The 22,569-nt window shown below is 38.7% G+C and overlaps 1 protein-coding gene, 1 long non-coding RNA gene and 1 other non-coding gene across 27 annotated transcripts in view; 2 read left to right on the top strand and 1 right to left on the bottom strand.

Moving 5' to 3' along the window:
• The window catches only part of LOC134533153 (glutamate-gated chloride channel), a 374,512-nt gene that overhangs the window by 192,690 nt on the left and 159,253 nt on the right, over nt 1–22,569 (bottom strand). For all 25 annotated transcript variants that reach the window (XM_063370507.1, XM_063370502.1, XM_063370493.1 and 22 more), the window contains one exon: nt 13,765–13,869. The gene's annotated coding sequence lies outside the window, so the exon portion shown is untranslated. The remainder of the gene's footprint in view (nt 1–13,764; nt 13,870–22,569) is intronic.
• The window catches only part of LOC134533154 (uncharacterized), a 188,367-nt gene that overhangs the window by 79,399 nt on the left and 86,399 nt on the right, over nt 1–22,569 (top strand). The gene's annotated exons all lie outside the window — the stretch shown is intronic.
• On the top strand, nt 18,322–18,405 carry Trnal-cag (transfer RNA leucine (anticodon CAG)). Its single transcript has one exon. It is a non-coding gene; the product is annotated as a tRNA-Leu (tRNA).

Consider the following 22,569-nt stretch of genomic DNA (forward strand, 5'->3'; position numbering starts at 1 on the left):
ATATTTGTAAATTAGTACATTCACATGTAAACAACTCTGCGACTAAAAAAAATATGTTTCACAGTAATACTGGGTTCGGATTCTTACCCGGGTATTTATGCTTTTGTGTTGTCCCAGCATCTCCTATAGTTACAGTTATTCGTAAACCGTTTCCTGAATAGCTTTCAGTATTAACTGCGCACATAATGAGCATGATACAACAAAATAAAGTCAAATTGTTTAATGTTATTCGATTATACATATTTTCCATGGCTTCAAAAAATTATATAGGTATTTGATGTAACATCAATTAAAATATAAAATTATGCGTCAATTTTCATAAGAAATACTAAGTACTAGCTCCAAAACTTATTTCATAAATGTAAAAAACCACAGCCATGTTACAATATCTTTCTTGTAGTATATTAAACTATTTCTCGACCACTGATTTTAAAAGGAATCTCTTGTAAAAGTACAGAACATTTTTTTTTGTGTGTAGTATAGTTTAAATACGTAAAAGGGTTTTACAGTGATAAAGTACTTCACTCCATTTCAAGTTTCTTCGCACTACAGCGTAGGAAAAATTTCTACAGGTAATTTTAAAATGCTCTAATAAAAAATCCAAAGAATTTATACTTTATTATAGACTAAATATATTTTTTCTTTCTGTTTCTTCATCACTATTTTTTACGTTCTTCTTGAGCACGAGCAGCATGCAATTGAACGTGTGTAATAGGGTTACTTTGGTTTTTCTTTTGATCCCAGTCCAATATTCGGCAGCATTGAGCGTAAATTTTCACCTACCTTTCAATCAGGATTCTACAATTATAGTCTAATTTTTCCAAACTTATCTGGATTACTTTCCTACACTGTTTTTTCACTCAAGTTTAAAAAGTATTTAGGATAACGTTGCAATTGGAATATTTCACTTCACTCTAAATTGAAAATTTAATCGTAGAATGTGTTTGATAACATAAAGGCATCATTCAGAGCGAGTAAGAAAAGAAGACATAGGAAGCGTTTAACGTAACTAATAACTACTTAATTTTGTTAAAGTTGGGCTTTACAGGTCATTGGTACATAATTTTCATAAATATTTTCCGGACTTTAAGGTACTTATATTTTTGTTTTCATAGGTGGTGGATTGTGAAATGTTAAATTTATGTAATTATATGTTAAGTTAATTCCGTTTAGATTCGCCATATACCGCAGCCAATACCGACAACTATAACTTTATAGAATTCATAAATTTACGCACAATCCGTAATGATATATTAAAGAAATTATTCAAATAACGAACAAAACGTGATATCAAAGACGTTTTAAAATATTAATGCTCGTCTGCATTTATTTTTCACTAGATAAACCATATACCAACAAGTTAAAATAAATATTTCTTTTTTAAATATCGTTGTACTGGTATAATATTCTCGTTAAAACTACATTGACGTTTGATAGTCCAGGAAAATTGACCGCGGTCCCGAGCTTGCGATATTTAAGAACTTTACAACGGTTAAATAACTTATTAAATAATTGAAGTATTTTTGTGTAGCTTATTTCAAATGATAATAACCTGGTAAGTCCTGAAGATAAAACCTGTTTGTCAAACTTGGTACTGTCACAGCTGCAGCCATGTCTGCACGATCACGTGGTAATTATTGTATGAAGCTTTTTTTCCTTCTGCTAATTGTTTCGCCATATTCGGTTGGACGCCAAAATATTGGCTGAAGTGTAATGCTTTTTCCATTGTGAAAACCGTTTTAAATGAATTTTTTTTAAGTGGCTGTTTTTAACGACGGATATTATAATTCACACTTACTAACCATTGACAGAATTTATCAAGCACCATTTTCGCAATGTTTTAGGCGGAAGAATATGGTGATGGCGAGGTGAAAAAGTGACTTCAACTACGTCATAGCAAGACGTCTCCTGACAGTTCCTTAACTCCGTGCTCAGAACGTGCTTTGAGTTCTGGCTTACTGGTGTGGCGTGTCTTGTGCGCTGTTTTATCGTATCCCCATGAGAAGCCTAAGATGTGCATCAAGTTCTGTCCCTGCCCGAACACGCCCGAATATTCACCTTCGGCCAACCTCGGGATTTGTTTTATTTTTACGCAGGAAAAATTAATTCAAATATTAAAAGTGGTCGTTTAGGTTAGATACATTAAAACACTTTAAAACACTATGGACGGTTAGTTAGGTTAGTATAGCTACATTAAAATAAACAGAGAAATATAAATATATGTAAAAATACCCGAGGTTCGCCGAAGGTGAATATTCGGGCGTGTTCGGGCAGGGACAGAACTTGTACATCTTAGGCATCCCGTATTCCCATCGCTACCGGGCTCATCTTCGTAACACAGTCCCTCATTTCTCGGAATTTGGTCACGGGTCACTACGCTCTCTTCTGTGCCGTATCCGGCGTGTTTCCTGTCGCACTCCAGCTCTCGCACAGGTATAACTGCTGTGTAAACATTGCAGCGAAGCGCGATACTTGGATCATCACACTTTAGACATACAACCGTGGTTTCTCACCAATCACATTTAACTAATTATCAGTTTCTAGCACTTATGGAAATTTTATACTTGAATTGCCAATATGTTCGTAATTTGAAACCCAGGAAACAATTATTTTGGTTTTAACTTTACGCTAAACCTAGCTTAAAGGTTTAACCTGGAATAGTTGAGGACTTGAAACATCTAGGATTCCAAAAAAAAATTACTTCACTCATAATTCATTATCTTACCCTCCTTGTTTCGTACAATCATCACTCTCCAGTTTTCACCAGTTCTATGCAGCTTTACGTGAATGATTTTTTTTTTGAAATCGACTTTTCTTCTAATAAATTTTTCTTTGAGCGAATGCAATTAAAAAAAAAACGGCACGGCTTTCAGTAAATCACGTCTAGTTGACAGCAGTTTAAATGACTGTGTATTTTCATGTCTGTTCTAGAAGTGTACATACAAGTAGTAATGGTGGGCACAAAAAAAAAAGTTTCATCCCACATTCACACGAGGAGGGAATGTGGTATACTGATATACAGGCTGAGTCTGAATTCGTCCGACAAACTTCTGTTGTATGTTTATTACGAAAATATAAGTGGAAAACATATCCGACTTGTGGTCTAAAGTGCTTTTCAAGGCTAGTGTACGTATTCGAAGTTGAAGCTAAACAACGATACTATCGTCAATAATAGAAAAAAATTTGTTAAGAACACTGAACGTCTGAATTATGTTTAAATGGAGCCAATTTCTTCATACATTACGAATATTGACGCGGTAACAATATTATTTCATTTAAATAATTGGAGGCAACCGTTAAATTTTCCACTTATTTTGTGGCGTCTTATCACTCCTAATTATTTCAATGGAATAATTTTTGGTGCAGTGACCAAAATTTGCGAGAACTTTAGTCCTTTAAAAAATATCCATACGCCCAGTGTTCTATCTTAAAAAAATTCTCAACTATTTACAGATGTTGTTCAGCCGCAACCTCAAAGACGTATAACAGCATCGGGAAGCACTTTAGACCATACGTCGTATTTTAACTTAGTTTGCTGTGTTGAACCTGCAAATCGAAGTTTTGTCGGTCGGATTCACTCAGCCTGTATTTTAGTTTCTAACCAGTTTGCAGCTATACATTACAAGAGCTCCGACGAAAGGAAGTACGCGGTAAAAGGTCACAGGAGGGTCTCAAAACTGCTCGTTCGACGGCGAACCAGCGGAAACCTGAGTGCAGCGGAGTCGTAATATATTTATCGCGCTCAAATAAATTCTGAAACGCACCGTCTCAACACGAGGCCAGTTGCTGCGAGGCCAGTTTCTTTCCCGCGACATCGTGAACTCGACTTCTGTCTCTGCGAAGCACGAATGGAAGCATGGGCGGAAGAATAAATAATGAACTAAGGATTACAGACTCGTCGATTTTGGGGTCGTTACACTGAAATATTTGACGTGACAACGTCTAATAAATCGATGAACGCCGGCTGCACGGACGAAAGAGTCCCATTACGCACATTGTCCCGTTACGCTGTGTCCCGTTACGCTCATTGTACGCTTGCGCCGCATCTATCTCTCTTCCACTCGATCGGAACAACCATCAATTTGACTTTTTCGAGGCACATTAAACTTGAAACACTCCCATTCGTTACCTACTTTTCCTATCATCGTCCTATCCTTAACAGTATAACACAGATTGGAAGAAGTTAAATAGCAAACATGTATAAAAGTTATAGTTAAAATAATCTCTTCGTTAAAGAAATAAACAATTTTGAATTAATGAGTGCAAATAAAAGTAAATTTATCAATTAAATTGTAGATTTCATTTCACTCCTTCTTTGTATCCATTCAAAATAGTGATAATTCAATAAAAATTATTTAATTTTATTCATAAAAGTATGCAATCATTTCATTAATGTTTTGTTATGACGTCACGTTAAACTATTGTCCGTAAACCGACTTAACAGACAACCAATTTTGGTTTTGCAAATGGAACTGAAATAATTATGTGACATTATATGTATTTAATAATCTGTATACTTACATGAAATAAACTTAATCGCTACAAAAAAAATTGTTCGCAGTAATACTTGGGTTCGGATTCTTGCCCGGACACATGATTTGTGTTGTCCCAGTACCCACATTAGTTAAAGTTATTTGTGAACCATTCTTCCAATTTCAGATATATCGATACCGCTGGCAATAAAGCTTCCGTGCTAAATTGTTTGGTTTAGAATGGCAAAGAACTTAGCTTTCGGCTACTTATTGAAGTGAACACTTGTGAACTGGTGTGATTATCACGATAGTTGTAGTCGCCCGTGTGAAATGATAAGTTGATTCCTCGCGGCGCTTACAGACTGGAGCCTGTTAGTAAATATGTGGTTGCAACCAGGTGTGGAAGGTCTGGGAGATATGGTTTATGCCTTGAAATGCCAAAAATTGTGATAAATAGTTCAAAATTAGAAATATATCAAAAAAATTGGTTGTCTTTAAAGTCGGTTTACAGACGATAGTTTAACGTGAAAACGTCATAAAAAAACATTGATGAAATTATTGCATACTTTTATGAATAAAATTGAATCATTTTTATTTTAATAATAAAAGAATAAATAGTAGAAATTATACTAATAATCCGATTTTTAAAATGTAAGAATAATTAACCTTTATTGCCGAAATTGATGTTTTAATAAGCAATGAAAACAACATTAACTTTTCACTTCACTTTATCAATTGTAACATAACCTATTATTACTGCACTCGCCGACAGCTTAACGGAACACAGCGTAACGGTACAATGAGCGTAACGGGACACAGCGTAACGGAACAATGAGCGTAACGGGACACAGCGTAATGGAACAATGAGCGTAACGGGACACTTTTTCGTGTATGCAGCCGGCGTTCATCGGTTTATTAGACGTTGTCACGTCAAAAGATGGAAGAATCAACATGGCGTGTGAGAGCGAGACTTAAGCTAATGGACTAATTAATGTCCGTTTAACTACAGGTTAGGAAGAAAACAGGTTTCCTGACGGACGAGCTTGGCACAGGGAAAATTTCTGCCGCTAGGTGCGCTAGCGTTGTAAACGAGTAACATACTAACATATCTTTAAGTAACTTTCAAAAAATTACACTTTAATTATGATGTTTGCAGCTAGGTCAAATACGTTGTTTGGAGTAAGGTTAATTATACTACATATTTAAGTATTTGCGGGGGGAAGGGAGGGGCTTTAGTTATTTAAGGTTAGGATGTATAATTTTTTTTTCGTGAATCTCAAAGTTGAAATATAACTCACAATTTTTATTTTTCATTTATTTTTATATATATATATTTTTTTAATTTTGCTCAATTTCGGGATCTTTCTGTCGCATACACGCTCTCTCTCTCTCTCTCTCTCTCTCTCTCTCTCTCTCACACAGACACACATACATGTAAACATCGGGATGAGGGACCCGTTAATATTCTTAAGTTAGCATCGTATTTTCCGTACTTAATATTCTATCGTGTTTAACATGCGGACGTAAAACAACACTAGGCATATTTCGGAGAAATTTAAATATCTCTTAAGGGTTTCAAAAACCTAAAGTATTGGAAATATTAACGCGTATTTCATATTAATATTTATAAATTTGGAAAAGTCTGCCTTGGATGCATTAACGCAAGTTAAAATAGGTGACTCTCGATTCGAACCCCGCTGCTATCTAGCGCCGACCTTGATCTTCCCGGCCTGTAGCAGCGCGCGGGCGGGCGGTCACCGCGCCAGCACAGGCGCGGGCAGCGCCTAGGAGGCAGGTCTGCGCCTAGGAGCCAGGTGTGCGCCTAGGACCCAGGTGTGCGCCTAGGAGCCAGGTGTGCGCCTAGGAGCCAGGTCTGCGCCTAGGAGCCAGGTGTGCGCCTAGGAGCCAGGTGTGCGCCTAGGAGCCAGGTGTGCGCCTAGGAGCCAGGTGTGCGCCTAGGAGCCAGGTGTGCGCCTAGGAGCCAGGTGTGCGCCTAGGAGCCAGGTGTGCGCCTAGGAGCCAGGTGTGCGCCTAGGAGCCAGGTGTGCGCCTAGGAGCCAGGTGTGCGCCTAGGAGCCAGGTGTGCGCCTAGGAGCCAGGTGTGCGCCTAGGAGCCAGGTGTGCGCCTAGGAGCCAGGTGTGCGCCTAGGAGCCAGGTGTGCGCCTAGGAGCCAGGTCTGCGCCTTCGTGCTCCTCGCGCTGGGGCGCAGCAGGGCGCGGCTCCGGCGAGGATGCCGCAGTCCGACCCTTGAAGGGAAACGTTCGAGCGTCGGGCCGATGTACTGTCTCTCACCTGCCGCGAGCAGTAGCACTTCAGTGTAATCAACGTCTATATTATACCCTTTCATTTTGAAAGCATAACATATCAATGTAAAAAAAAGGTAAAATGTTAAAACAGTAATTTGCGTATAAAAGGTTTGAATCCAAGTTGTTGACTCTTTATTAATTATGACGTTCGTAAACTCCGACACCGTCTGACCGATCACCATGAAATTTGTGCACATCGAAGTGTTTTTTTTTTTCACGGAGAAGGTTGTTATGTTATTCAATTTTTTTTAACTCGCCGCTAGATGGCGCTGCAGCGCATCAACTTCTACGCCGTTCAACCGATCGCCATGGGTAAACAGAAAACCATAAGTTACAGACATACAAACAGCAATTGTGTGTAATTTCTGTACGTTCACCGAACTGTCATATAGCGCTATAAATTTTGCTTTAACTCGCGGACTATTATATTACCCTGTGTTCATCCCGGGCAACGCTTGGTATTGCAGCTAGTAATATATAATATATGATACATTTTTTAACTGTAACAACGTGTTTCTCTTTGTTTGTAACTGGTTTCAGGGTAATCAAAGGAGTATCAATAGCACAGCAGTCCAATCTTCAACATGAGGCAGATTTATGTGTGTTTCAAGTCTACTTAACTTACCCAGGGAATACGCGAAATAATCGTGACTCCATTGATCAATTATGACGGAGCTTAAATGGAAAACGTCACGAAATTGTTCATTCGAGGGCAATCATGCCGAAACCTGATGACTGCAGCGCAGTCACTGACATATTCATCGCTCTTCAGCAAAGCCACGTGTCCCAGTGGAGAAGGCGATGTTCACAGCCCGGGGCTCGAAACAACGTAATTCCGCCTGCGCCACTCTGCGGGGAGCAGGGTTCTCCAATACCGCGCGAATTGCAGCTGCGGGGTGTCAGTTCGGGTGGGGACGGCGTAATTACCATGCGGGTGTTAATTAATCACGTGTTCATCGGCCGGAACAGCGTGATGGCACGCCGCTGGACGAGCAAATTGCCAATGGTTCCCGTCCGATTCGCACCGCGCTTCTCCGGACCGACCTTGACAGCAAGCCGTCCCGAGTCCCACGGAATGATTGTGTCCGCGTGAGAATCATACGATTCACCGACCCCGAGTCAGACGCCCGAGTTATTCACGTTCGTTTTACACGTGTAAAGAACTGAGCTATCGGTATACGGCATTTTGTAACAGTAATTTCGTGAGAAATGTAACGGAGGTCGATGAACGGAAATGTGACGTACAGACTGCGGTCACACGTGTAGCAACATAAATCCATACATAGTCACTTTCGTAAACACTCTAGTTTATTCATAATATATTTTTGTGCCAAATGAAACCTTATGATAGTGAAACTACCCTGGAATATATTTGGTGAACTATAATAGTCACATTAATATGTTTTAAAATACCTAAGATAATAATGATCAAAGTACATGTTCTTCTTACAATATCTCAACGAGCTCGGTAGCATAACGATATAGAGCGCTTGTTAACCACAATGGACATTTTTTAAATATCGTCACTGTTATTTTTTATATTAATATCATAATAATATAATATTATGCAATAATAATGTACTATGCAAGGATGGTAATGCATAGCCTCTCAGCACTCCGTGGCAATCCTCTGACTCCACGTTGGCACTACCGATGGGGAATGATGATGGTGACAATGCTGGGATGGGTATCCGCAGCCTCTGGTCATAGTCGCATCCTTAGCTAAAGAGGTCTCTGCTGGTAATACCCTAGCCTCAGGCATCTTCAATTTGTCTGGCGGGGAACCATAAATGGCGGAAGAGCTGAATCTGCGGACAACAGCAGATGCGACTAAACCTTTCTGGGAAGTTCGACTACTGAACCCTGGTGACGAATCCCAATGGCCTGGTTCACTGTGAGGAACCAAAGTGGAGGGAATGGAGTCTTTGTGCGTCGCTGGCATTGCCAGGGACACCCGGGCCCAAGTCGGGGCTTCGGTGCAGGTGGTCGGGGGAGAGACTGGGATAACTTCGTGGTGCTCCAGCTAGCTCTGGTGGTTAGCCCTAGACTTCACCGAAACTGGTAGTAGTACGGAATGATCTTTGTGAAAATGGACATCCCCGCTAAGGTTTCCTCTGGCGGGCCAGGATCACAATGGGTGATTATGGTGGTACTTGGAGGTGGTGCTCCGATCGCTTGGAGCAGACTCTAAGGGTTCCCTATCCCGATGATGAATCAACGCAGTGAGCGACGATACAGCTCCAGTTGCCAGCCTGGACAGCTAGGAGAGGCAGGGTAGGCCTCCACCAGACCACGGGTTCACTGGATGACTGAGGGGTCCCAGCGTGATGTGGGAGATCGGGGTAGGCGCCAGCAGTGCTGACAGTCTACAGGGCTAAGGACACGGCCAACTGGTTGGCTACGTGAGGCAAAGGGTCCGAGGTGGTGATCAAGCTGGAATGGGTAGCCTCATTCTCTGGTCATAGCCAGAGCTCTAACGTCTCTCCCGACTGTTTATGGAGTATCCATATCCGCACCCATGGGGGCCCCAGGCCGGTAGGGCTAATGTCAAGAGGGCTGGGTCAACAAAACAAAATCTTGGGGCTCACCACCCCTGAGTACAAAGGAATATAATGTCAGTCTGGTGCCAACTGAAGCTCTAATGGCTGCTGCAAATGCAGTACGATCCATTAAAGCCATGTGGTGAATACTGCGGTCTTCGCTCTCCATAGTGGTCCGTTTGCGGCCGGACCCTGATCTTCTTGAGACAGTAACTTCCCGTGACTAGTGTTGCCAACACCGATTCACTATGAATATATTTATGCCACCTTCTTGTAGCCCTATTACACGACCTCATTCAAATTCAGTATGGTGCTTATACTGCCTTCTCCGTCTCCTTAAAGGCATTTTTTCTCACACCTACCTCACAACGTCGACACTGGATGATGACTAACCCTCACGGAATGTACAGGGTGTATTTAAAGCAAACTTGCTTTGCAAGGTCACAATAGTGGTACTGACACCACTTTTCGTCGAAAAGCACGCAAATTTTAATAGGCGTCAACTTTCACATGTTCAGACATGTCTCCCGAATTTCGTTTATCAAGCCTAACTCTTTTGTGTTGAGAATATTATTTTCTGCCAGTGTAACTCCAAGCCCCAAGGCACCACAATCGAAATCTCTTTTAATGTGCGTGACCATCCGTGCGTGAGAGAGTGTTGGAAGGTGGTATGCGCACCACATGCTGCTAGCATTTTTGCGTCACGAGAGAGTTTAATTTTAGACCAGATCACGAGATAGGGCGAGAACAAATTCTCGTTGCGTGAACAGTTTCGAGCGAATAAGAGCTGTGTTTATACCGCCCAGCCGTCGAGGTTCGGAGATGGAAAATTTTCCAAGCGTGCCAGCACCGCAAAACTTTAATTCCCCTCAAACATGAAATAGAAACACTCCGAATTCCCGTATTCGGGATCTTAGCTCTGTCATCCACTCACTGAATTTACTGCCTCTGTTTATACTGTGTAGTGTATATTGATGTTCACTAGTATATTATGTCGAAAATAAATTTAATTTATGTTTGGAAATAAAGTGGCCTCCTTCCATCCGTTCTGAGTTCTTACGTTCAATTCACACAGGCTTCACACGTAAGAGTGGTTTTCTATAGATATCATCTGAGACAACTAATGCAGCTACACTGTCTTGAATAATGCGTGTTTTTTCCCCAGTCGAAAAAATTGCTGTCTTAAATAGTTGGCTACATAAACAAGGTCTTATATATAAAAATAAAACAACCAAGCTGACAATGTTTTTATATTATTTCGCTGAGGACGCGATTTCATATTTTGCTGCTTCCCGGCTAACCACATATCCTATTTTACTAATACTTTACGAGGATCCATAATCTTGAGATCACCTAACGCAAAATTTTTCCGAAGCTAACTTATTTACAAAATCTTAAATACGTATTTATGTTGTGGATTTAGAAATTTTTATGATTACAGAATTATGTAAACTTAAACTAGAACCCCTATCGCATGTGCATATTTTTTTTGGTTAAGTTTTGTTATTAATGAAAGTATTTTCAAATTCAATTACACAGCCAAGCATTAATAGCCAAATGACGACAATTTCCAAACGTTAACAGGAGTGGACACAGTGACCTACACTTAATAAAAAAAAAATATTATAACTGTTTCCATGTATATCCATTTCAGTGTTGTTACATTTATCTCATAAACCGTGCGAGGTAAACGCAATGATAAAACTGGACACATACTAGTTGGGGCTGTGGTTCATATCCTCTTCCATCCATTATGACTTCTGTTTTTTAGTGGTTTATCGAAGTAATCCCAGGCAACGGTTCCATTGACCACAGCTGATACGTATTTTGAATCCCAATCAAACATAAAGATAAACGTATACAGTTGTCCCAAAACTCAATGTCAAGCCGATATCAGTGAATAAACTAATTAATTAAAAATTTTAATTGAAAAAACAAAACGGTGTTGTAGTTTTTTTGGTTAAAGACATTTTTTCAAAAGTTTTAAACTCCCCACTACGCGTCAAAATATTAGATTATGTGACTAAAAATTTTTGCTACGCAATTATTATTACTAATAATTAAAAATAAAAAATAAAATACTATATCTTTCAGGGGGAGTTTTTTTGCGCTTCGTATGCGGCAAAACATTTAACTGCATAACTTTGACTATCGTAATGTAAAAAATTTTCTATGGTACGAACTGAGTAATTTATTTGGATGGATGTCCCTTTCAAGCAAATAACTGGCTAGGTTAGGATATTATTTTTTTTTTTTACATTATGGAAAGTCATAGTTACCCGATGAAAAATTTTTGCCACTTCAGTCGTGTGCTGATTTTTTCCTTCCAAAACATAGCACGTTTGATTATATTTTGATATTTTATCAATAGTAGGGTTATTTATTATTGCTTGAACAAACTTTAGTACCTAATAATTTGCTGCAGGGGGGATTAATAACATTAAAAAAAATTGTTATATCTCAATTTTTAATTTTTTTAAATTCAGAGCCGTAATAAAATGGCCTATTAAGTTTTCTCGGCTTGATGTTAAATTCTGGGACATTCAGTATAACGTTTAATGTTGAGTTTCTTATCAAGTAAAAAGGCAGAAGGATTTATATGATGAATTCAGCCATCTTCAAAAAATATAAAAAAGGGAAATGCAAAAGTTCGGACAAAATACATTAAACAAATTATGCACTTTTTCAGTAATTCAAAACTCTATTTCTTATGGTGTTGGGGGGGGGGGGGATATGTTATTTATTCCACTTTGTATGAACGTTAGAATAAACTCTAACAAGATATGAGAAATTGCAATATGTGCATTACCTTAAAACTAAATATTATTTAATACTATCAATTTTAAAATTACAACCGTTTATTTTTTAATTAAATTTGTGTAGAAAGGCCTTTCACTAAAATTGTTTTGTGTAATTTGCTTTTATTAATGATGTTAGAAATACATCACATACTTGCCTATGAAATTAAGGAAGGTGCGGTAGTTAAGCTAGTGGAAACATACAATTTGAAAATGTTTGTTGGGATAACTCTATAGTTTTTTATATTCATTCAGAGTTCATAAACGCTCAAAACTAACCATTATTTCCACGGAGGTGGCTGCAATACAGAATTCCCGAATCAGCCCGTGGCTTGGTTAAGAAAGCCTGTCATAATAATTGCTTAAATATTAAAGGCTACAGGGTTCTCGGTGGCAGTGTTGTTTTATGTCTCACTCTTAAGTCTCACTGGTCAAGGGTTCGATACCTGCAGCTTACCATGTCTCAGATTTACTACTACGGGGCCGGTATCAGTGGTATTTTTTGCCCACAATAATTTTAAAGGCCACCTCGTTTAAGTCTCTGCACAAACCATCTCATATAAAACACATCCTTGAGCTTTTATTGAGGGTGCATTTATTTTATAAAATAGACCGTTACTGCACATTCTGCTTTCAGGTATAGCAAAGAAAAATGTTAGATAAATAGTGCACGAACAAACATGTGTAACAGTATTTTACTGCTTGCGCGAGTAATTGTACTTAAGATGTATTAAATTGACGAATAAGGTGTTAATTTATAATAGGACAAACAAGCTTCTTCACACACCGCAGAACTCTCGTGGCACCCCCCCGCGGAATTCTATCGCCAAGCTCTGTCGCCGGATTCTCACCACACGCACGGCACTCATCTCTGAACTACGTGACACAAACCATCCCGCAGATGCCGGCGTCACTGCTTAAGTAGTCTGTAGCGCCCTTCCAGAACTGACGAGAGCAGCTCGTCATGCACCCGGTTCGAATGTTTTAAGAAGTTGTAAAAGCTAAAATAATTCTTATTGAAGGTTAAATTTGAGTATTTATAATGTTAGCTACGTCTTAAAAGTACCACTACCCGAGCGAATGAAGTATGTGTCCTGTCTATTGTTAAATAACAGACAACTGTGTGGAGTATATGCTTGCGGAGAAATATGGACTTCAAAAAAATTGCAACGCAGTTCAATCACACTTTTTTTTGGCGTGAATGAGAGCCATCCGCCATTTAATCATACAGTTAACATCACCTCTGTTTCAGGCTTGAAACGGCATTCAGCACATCCTGCCTGTTCCGTGTGTAGGGTTAAGTACTACAGGAGTGTTTTGGCGCGAACTGCCTGATGGACATGCCTGTAGGGAACGATACGGCAGAGTCATTCTTGCCGTTGGAAATACATTCCCCAGTGCAGAGCCCAGAGAGCGCTGGGACTACCTCTCTCTCTCTCTCTGACATGGGTTAATAACTGCTAAGTACAGAAATTACACGGTTACACCCCTTGGCGTCAGGTACCGGGAAGAATCTGGATGAAAAAGCAAAAGAGGTCATGTGACCTAATTATGTAGATTGATAAGCTCGTGAGGCAGAGTAATTTTACTTCCAGCTAAGTTCCCGTTGTACAAAGGAGCAGGACACGACACCAGATATAACATTACCTTTCCGGGACGCCTTTCAGTGCTCCTGGTGGCGAGCCCGAGAAGCTTGAAGCCTTAGAAACAGCCGGGGAGGTCAGGCATCACCATTGTGCCAGCTCTGCAGTCCTGGAAAAGAAACGTTTATTTCTTACTTTCATATCACAAAACGCTTTATGGATATTTGTCCAAACATGTAAGCGTAATTTCCTTTAAGGGAGATTAGGCCTTGCCGTCTTGCAATTTCAAATGTCTTGATACCGCTTGCAATAAAGCATCCTGCTAGTTATTTTGGTTTGACATGGCATAGGACTTGGCTTTGGCTGCTTGTTGAAGTAAACATTTGTGAACTGGTGTGATTATCATGACCTTTGTAGTCGTCCGCGAGAAATAGTTAGTTATCACCTCACGGCGCTCACAGAATAGAGCCGGTTAGTAAATATGTGATTGCAACAAGGTATAGAAGGTCCGGGAGATATGATTTATGCCTTCAAATGCTAAAAATTGGGATAAATAGTTCAAAATTTGAATTACCTATAGCATAAATATGAAAGTAACCAATATGTCAGGGCCTAATCCCCCTTAAGCTATTCGTGTAAACAGTATGAAAAAGTAGTTTTTCCCCATACCTTAAGGTTTGGTCTTACTGGCTATATTGGTTGTTTAATTTTATGGCCATTACTCTTGATTGAGGGCTTTTCATGTTAATGCAAGGATTGAACTCTTGGATATTATGATGCGTCTCAAATTTACTCAAGAGATGTTTACAGAAGGTTATCTAAAAGTGGTAAAAAATCATGCAAATTTTAATAATTACGATTACATGCATGAAAGTTAACAGCCCGAAATTTAATTTTTTTAAAAATGCCCACCGATAAAATATGTGACCTAACAACAAATACAACAGGGCTATAGGAATAAAATAATAGAAATATCAGTTTATTAATAATAAAGAAAATAAAACGAATTAATCCAATATCTTACTCTTACACAGAAAACATTTTTCTACACTGTAACAAAAGATTCCTTTGGAATCCAGTTGCCAATAAATAGTTGGTAATACTACAAAAAGTGTATTGTAACTTTGTACAACACATGACTATGGTAATTTTTTTGCATACATGAAATACATTTTTTTGAGATGATACTAAGTATTTCTTACGAACATTTGGCACATAATTTTATATTTTAACTGATGTCTCATTCAAGAATTTTTTTCAGATCATGAGAAAGACAATCGAACATTCAAAATTTGACTTTATTTTTTTTTGTATCATGCTTATTATGTGCGCAGTTAATACGGGAAAGCTATTCAAATAACGGTTTGCAAATAACTGTAACTATCGGAGATACTGGGACATTTGAACCCAGTATTATTACGGGCACTATTTCATAATGTTACCTATGTTTTCATGTCAATGTACAAAATTTGAAATAATTAGTTTCTGTTCCATTTACAAAATAGTGAATTAACCTCACAATATTGCCCTGGACTGCCATCGGGTCTCTTAGACAACAATCTTCCTGACTGGTATAACGCATTCTCTGACCCTTCAAACTCTGCGGCACAGCAAAGCGATGTGTCATATTTTAGAGAACAAACGAGTGGAGCGCTGAGGCTCGGTGCTCGGTCAACAAACGGAGACTTCCAACTTGACAACGGAACAACGCTTACAAGGTTTAAACCAAACAATTTCTCAAAAAAACTATATTCCTTTTCACTGTAAAATTTACGCCTGAAGTTGCTGTGAGATCACCCAAAATAGTAAATACTGTTCATGTAACAGTATTTTGAGGTGAGTACATACAAATGTTTTTTGAAGTGAAACTTCTAATGCGACTTCCAAAAAGGTTACGTTAAACATTTAACGCTACCATGGAGAAAGCACTGTTGCGTTAAACGTTCAACGCTCCTGGGGAGGGGGAATAGAAAGAGACAGAGCGAGAGTGAATGCGTGGTAGTCGAACGCATGCGCGTAGTATACCTGTTACAGGCCAGCGCGAGCGTTAGCAACGAGTAGCGTCCAATATTCCAACGCAAGAGGGAGAGAGAAAGAAAGATACACAAAGGTAGAATGTAGGAGAGAGAAAGAGTGAGTCGGTAGATCCCAAGCACATTCGCGTGGTATTCTTGCCATGCAGTGAAGTAAACAGTGAAGTTTCACTTCTTCCGCGCGGAGGGACTCCACGCATAATTTTTTTTCCTGTAACCACAATAATGGAAAGCCATTTATTTTCTCTGTAGCTGTTTCTGAATATTAAGGGAGCGTCCTCTGGTGAAGGAGCCTTGTCCAATAGATGCTTTAAATTCAAGGCTGCATTCAGCGAGAAACAAGCAATGAAAGGATATCGTAATTGTTTCTACGCTAACACAACCTAGTGTATCAACAAAGAAATACTTTCGTTTACAAATTTTTTTAAACTTTATTTTCAAAAAAATTTCAATATCTTTTTTCATATTTAAGTAATTTATTTTACAGTAAAATATATAGGAGTAGACAACAATTGGCTAACTAACTAAAATACAATAGTTACATTTTCACGGTTACAGATAGTGCTGCAAACACCTCAAATGCCCCAACCATGCATGTAAGAACGCGAGAAGGCTGCATCCGTCGATTCTGTAAGGATTCTTGCAAATGTACCGGAAGGTCAACATAAGTGACTGGCATCTTTTGACGTGCACTTTTCAAGGATAAAGACTAAAGGCAGGTATTCGGAAATAGCATAAGTGTACGCATTTTTGCACGAAGTAGCAGAACGACAGTCACGCGTTTGCTTGGTAGTCTCTCCATTTGGGTGACGAAACTTGAGCTTGTATTTTTAAAAAAAAACTTTTTCTAGATATAAGTTACTTAAATCGACTATGCGGTTTAGCAACGCACGCATGTAGTAGTAGAACTCTGTCGTCTCGACCATTACGACCAATCCAAAGGTCAGGGACTTCAACGTTCAACCACTCCCGTACGAAGAGATTCCAATGGGTAGGGCTGAAATTACAGATTCATCTTAGCGAATTGCAGAACTCAGAACGCTTTTCATTCAGGAGTCACCATTTCGCGTAGGTGGCGCCGCAAGCGAGTAAACATCAAAACAGTACTCGCGCATGAGCTTACCTAAAACTGTTTGAGTTACTCTTTAATTGTGAATTTGAACCAAAACTCTACAACACTTACAGTTAAAACTATTAAAATTTATAACTGTGAAATTCTTTAATGGACATACTGTATTTTAAGAACGTATGAAGAAACTACGCAATGTTTTTGTTAGAATAGTATGTACGTAATTAAGATAACGTGTAACATGTATTGCATAACTACAATATCTATACTAATATTATAAAGCTGAAGAGTTTGTTTGTTTGTTTGTTTGAACACGCTAATCTCAGGAACCACTGGTCCGATTTGAAAAATTATTTCAGTTTTGGATAGTACATTTATCGACGAAGGCTATATGCTATATTACCAATATTATCAATAACATTAGGGATCCTTTCTTAAAGTCCAATTTAGAATCAAATGCGTTGGAGGGGTTTAGATACAACATGCAGTACACGTACGAAGTGTGTGTTGACAATGCCGCAGGCGCTAGAAGTTTATTTCCTAATCTCTATTAACATTGTTGCCACGCACTAGATGCCTTATCATTCTTAATTTTCCCATACAAGTAAAAAACACCCGTTTGATATTAACAACGAAGCAATCAGTACCATAAGAGTTCAATTAGTATTTAAATACTTTTTATCACTTTAAATCGCAAACCTAAACTATTGTTTTTTTTCTCTCTGTGTTTAATTTGTTTTTTTATTGCCCTTTTCTTCAAGTATATATATTTTACAGACTTGAAACTTCACAGTTCTTTATGTAACGCAGGATGACATTTTCCGAAAATTAGATCCCATGGGTGGTTAAAACCAGGAAACAGTGGGTAGTTTTTCTGCATGAGAACAGGATTTTGCATTGTTCATGCCTTCTGCGTCTCCATGGCAACGGGCATCGCGCGGCGGTGGCGTACCCACAAGGAGGGGCATGTATAATGAGCGGCGCAAGAGTGATCTGCCTGTAGACTGCCGTAGCGAAGTACGGGTACATCAGTTGTACGTTGCGTGCACGAGTCGGGAAACCATCGCTGCTATTCATTTTCTCTCCGGTACATTATACAGCATTGTGATAAATTTTCACTGAATTTTTTTTTAAATTTACCATTACTGTAAATGGGAGATGTGGCTAAATAGTTTTCCATTAGTATAGCCGTGCGAAGCCGGGTCGGGCAGCTAGTCGATATATAAGACGTTATCACGTCAAAAAGACGTTATCACGTCAAAAATTAAAGGGTGTGGGATTGTTCTCATTTTGACTTCAATCATTAACATGTCTAAGATAACAAACACCAAGTCTCTTAAGTTCTTACGTCCACGCGCATAAGACACTTACATAACAGATGTTTCACTTGTAATAATTCCTGCCATGTGGGTCACGTAAGAAAGCTGCTCTCACTGTTACTTAGACGGTTCTTTGCTGCAGACACACACGTTAGTTATGTGTGCCATATATACAGCTTGCCAACTACCACCTCGTATAGGTCAGGATGGCCGAGCGGTCTAAGGCGCTGCGTTCAGGTCGCAGTCCACTTCTGTGGGCGTGGGTTCGAATCCCACTTCTGACATCAAATTTTTATTAGTAAGAAAATTAATTGACGACTACCAGTGAATGTGTGGAGTGAGTATTCAACCAGAGCCCAAGAGGATATGAGGATCTAGTATGTGTCGAGCGACAGGAATCACAGCCATGTAGATTTTTTTTTCTCGTCAGTACTATTATTTAAGGGTTATTTCTGTAGATTTTACAATATACCTCTTTTGGCATATGTTCTGTCACAAATATTTTCAACAGATATTTACAAAATTTTATATAATTGATGTAGTAAGTCACGCAATAGTTCGTAATTGTTATCACTTGCGCAACAGCATTTATATCACACTTATTATATTGTTGGACAGAACAGCAAATGCGAGAGATGTATAACTTTAAATTTACAGAAATTGTCGATGAAAAAAAATTACATGGCATGTAAAAACCCTACCTTTTAAGGTCGTCACTGTTTTGCACCATATCATCCGTGCCGAGAATATCGACCAGCACGGTGAGAGGAAAGCAACTGCAAATGTTAAATTACTTTTACATTTGGTATTCATATGATTTTGGCTCGAAATGATTAAGTTCCTCGAGAAAAAATAATCATGGCAAAATTTACATCTCAAATATTTAAAAGAACTCTTAATACTCTGCCATCGAGCAGATTTTAACTCTAAAACACAAGTTCATTTGAAAACATTCCACTGACAAACTGTGTTAATATAAAAATTAATTCAAGCTTTTAAGACTGTAAATTTACTTTTAACGTGGTATGAATTTCTGTGCATCGCTCACACATTTAAATAAAATCTGCTCTTTATGAATACTTACGCGATCAAATGATGTTTTTCCAAAATGTTCAATATATATCAAAATGCGCTTCAAATATAAAATCTGATGTTGAGGATATATTTTGTACGAAAATAGTTTATCTGCATAACCACTTTTATATACCATGTGTTCGCATCGAGTTTGGTTGTGTTGGAAACGTTCCTGAATTACGTTTTTACCGAAAATGATTTCGAATGGCTAGTCTAAAATAAAATAAAATTTCTACTATAGCCGGAAAAACATAAACAGTGGGTTTTCCTTTCATTTCTTTAGCGAGCCTGTACAGTAATTATTATTTTCTTTCTTATGGTAAGGTTGTTTTAGTAATAGTTCTAATTCTCGTCTTAAAAAAAGATAAATTCTGTTACGCTTCTAATACAAAAATTGTTTACTGCGTGCATCGTTTGATTATTGTTGTGGCGTGGCTTTCAATAGGTAAATAACTTTTACATTTATTTATGAACTTGACTAAAAAATTGGTTGTCTGTAAAGTCGGTTTACGGACGATAGTTTAACGTGACAACGTCATAACAAAACATTGATGAAATGATTGCATACTTTTATGAATAAAATTGAATCATTTTTATTGAATTATCACTATTTTGTATGGATACAAAGGAGTGAAATGAAATCTACAATTTAATTGATAAATTTACTTTTATTTGCACTCATTAATTCAAATCTGTTTATTACTTTAACGAAGAGATTATTTTAACTATACATTTTATACATGCTTGCTATTTAACTTCTTCCAATCTGTGTTATTCTGTTAAGGATAGGACGATGATAGGAAAAGTAGGAAACGAATGGGAGTGTTTCAAGTTTAATGTGCCTCGAAAAAGTCAAATCGATGCGGCGCAAGCGTACAATGAACGTAACGGGACACAGCGTAACGGGACACTTAATTGTGCGTGCAGCTGGCGTTCAACGATTTATTAGACGTTGTCACGTCAAAAAGAAAATGTTAATTTTCAAATTGTTACGTTTGAAATACATATAAAAATATGTATGTACCTTGGCTAACGGACGTGTGTGTTCGTCACCGTGCAGACACCCGACACGGCACGTCGTTCCCGACGCTCCGTGTGCACAAAGTTGTATTTCGGGTCGTCGCGCCAAACGCAATACCCCGGAAGAACAGGGACACGTGAAGTAATAAACTGTAAGAGTTAGCCACCATCCTTCCTCTGTCCTACACGGTCGTTCCCTTTCCCCCATGGGGGAATCGATCAGCGTTGGGTTACTTGCTGTCGCGCACGTCAACACATCAACAAAAGGTCATTAGCGGGATGTCTTCTGGAAGAAGGTTGGGGGGAACACTTGATACCGCCGTCTTCCGCAGCGGAGTCGCCCCGTCCACTCGAGTTACAGTCCGAGGTGAAGCGTCCTCGCGGGGTGTTGTCGATGAAGGACATGACTTTGTCCGCGTGGGTTCGCAACATTCATCCGGTCGAAGGAGATGTGGGCGCAGAGGAACAAAACCCCTCCATAACCAGGACTATGTCCTTACCCTGAATCCCGATAAACATTGTTACCACCAGGGACTGGACAATCGTTACGGGTTTAGTGACCTCTGTATTACTATTCACTGTCTTCTACGTGCTTTTGTTCCACCTGTTAGTTGGCTGCAAAGGGTCCCGCCTAGTCAGGGACGTATCTGTGTTAGTGAGGCAGGATGATACACTGTTATAAATCACAGTGAATGTACGGACTTTCCAAATGAAGAATTTGATAAAATAAGCCTAGAGTTATTCGTAATCTGAAATAACAGAATCTTCGTAGAAACTACGTCGTATTTCTACTTCCGAGTTGTTTGTTTCCGTTCTAAACAAAGGTAGACACGCACTTGTTGAACAGAAAAGTGTTCTCGCTGTGTACTTCACAAGATTTTGAGTGTTTCTTTAACATAGCTAGACCTTGTTGAGATGATGCCATATTACTGAATGATAGAGAGCTTCAAGTACATGATGATGGATGGCTATCGTCGTGTGCAGCAAGTTTGCTTGGGCCAGACCCATGAAATCAAAAACTGCGACCGATATAACCAAGACCATAGTAGACATTTTGAGTGATAGACGTGTACTGTCGCAGTTGCTAACAGATATCGGCAAAGAATTCTACAATGCAACCTTCAATGTTTTGATGAAGTTTGGCATCAGCCACTGCTGTGCATTTAGTCATTTCAAAGCCTCCGAAGTCGAGAGGTTTAACCGAACTTTGGGCATTAAGATGTGGCGTCAGTTCTCGACAACTAAACTTACATGTGACTGGATATCTTGCCGAGCCGTATTAGTGAATATAATTCCACGGTATATTCTACCATGAAATTTATGCCCAAATATGTCAAGAATGATCACCTGTTTCAGAAAATGTTTCTCAACACAAAGAAGAAAGATCTACGAAAGCGTACAGCTATCGTCGGTGACATTGTGCGAATCTACAAGCAGAAAGGTATCTTCGAGAAAGGTTTCACTACGAATTGGAATCTTGAACGTTTCCGTGTGACCCACATTCGTGAATCGGATTCTAGGACCTACTACCTCGAATATTTGGACTACCTGCCTATTCGCGGTGGCTTCTATTCCGAAGAGATTCAGCCTATGATGTATCCTTACACGTATTTGGTACAGAAGATGCTCAAACGAATAAATGGACGATTCTATAACAAATACCGAGGTTTTCTATATATTTCCCAGGATTTAGCGAGAAATGCTAAATACTTTATTAATTTGCTTATTTGTACTTGTAGTAGTGTAGAATTTATGAAATGAATAATGTTATGACAATGTGTTGTTTTATTTCGTGAGCCTGAAACTTAGACTTTCATAGTAAAATATTAAATTTAAGTGATATTTAATCAAATCAATATTGTTTTTTGCCTAAATTACTTTTTCCATCCAGCAAGGATCGAACCATATACAGCAATCTTTCGTATCAATTAATATATTAATGAATCTAATAGTTAACTATTTTTGTAACTTTTTTCTAAAATTTTGGTTGATGATTACAGATTTTTATCCTTTCTTAAAAAATATACATTTTTGGTCAGTTTTGACGAATTTTAAAGCAATTTTGGCAATTTTCGACCAAATAGAAGGTCAAGTTCAAGGTTAAGATAAAATTTCAAGGTTATTCAAGCTGAAATCCGTGACGTCACAATCCAAGATGGCGCTCGGAGTTGTAGCACATTATACTTAATCTTGTGCCCGGACACACTAAATTATACTACTGCCGTATGATCTAGGTTGTATCAAATTCTCGTAGCTATCATTATTGGGAAAGCGATTGGAATGGCATGCCTACCATTATACACTAGAACTGCGTCCATAATGGACCAAATGTAGATTTGAACACACTCCGATGA

This window comes from Bacillus rossius, chromosome 6, assembly GCF_032445375.1.
Source record: "Bacillus rossius redtenbacheri isolate Brsri chromosome 6, Brsri_v3, whole genome shotgun sequence".
Classification (NCBI taxonomy): Eukaryota; Metazoa; Arthropoda; class Insecta; order Phasmatodea; family Bacillidae; genus Bacillus; species Bacillus rossius.